Source organism: Oryzias melastigma, linkage group LG6, assembly GCF_002922805.2.
Source record: "Oryzias melastigma strain HK-1 linkage group LG6, ASM292280v2, whole genome shotgun sequence".
Classification (NCBI taxonomy): domain Eukaryota; kingdom Metazoa; phylum Chordata; class Actinopteri; order Beloniformes; family Adrianichthyidae; genus Oryzias; species Oryzias melastigma.
Genome location: NC_050517.1, coordinates 14,277,908 through 14,278,479, shown reverse-complemented (window position 1 = coordinate 14,278,479; position 572 = coordinate 14,277,908).

The following is a 572-nucleotide window of genomic DNA, read 5'->3' as shown; positions in this document are numbered from 1 at the left end:
AAAAAAAAAAAAAAAAAAAAAAACCTGACTGACTGACGAGTGCGTTCGTTGTGCTTCATTGCAAGCATCACTGTAGTGCAGAAGCACTTTAACCCAATGAATTATGGGAGATGTAGTGCAAAACTGACGCAGATAATAGACAGACTCATGTCTCTGAGGTTCATTATTTTGTTCACTTTTTGACACCGGATCCCACAGGAAGCTACACAGCTAAACACGAGCTTTAGCTGTTATTTTTGTTGGAACTGAGAGACTTCATAAGCCGAATCAGAACAAGGAAGTGAGGGTTTTAACCACTTCTGATTGGTCAGATTGATGACATAAAGTTAAGGCTCCAAGAATGATTGAAGGAGACAGTTGAAGGGACAGCCAATATTTTGTGTTATTAAAAAAGAAAGATCTCATCTCGTTATATTAGCACCAATGTGTTGTGCCATTATTGTTGTGTGAATGCATTCAATGCATTCACACTATTGAGATTCTTTATTTACGTTTTCTTCCGTACGTTTTTTGGCACGTAAAAACTCAAGCACACTTTATGCGATTTACACAATCTTGGTATCAAAACGTCC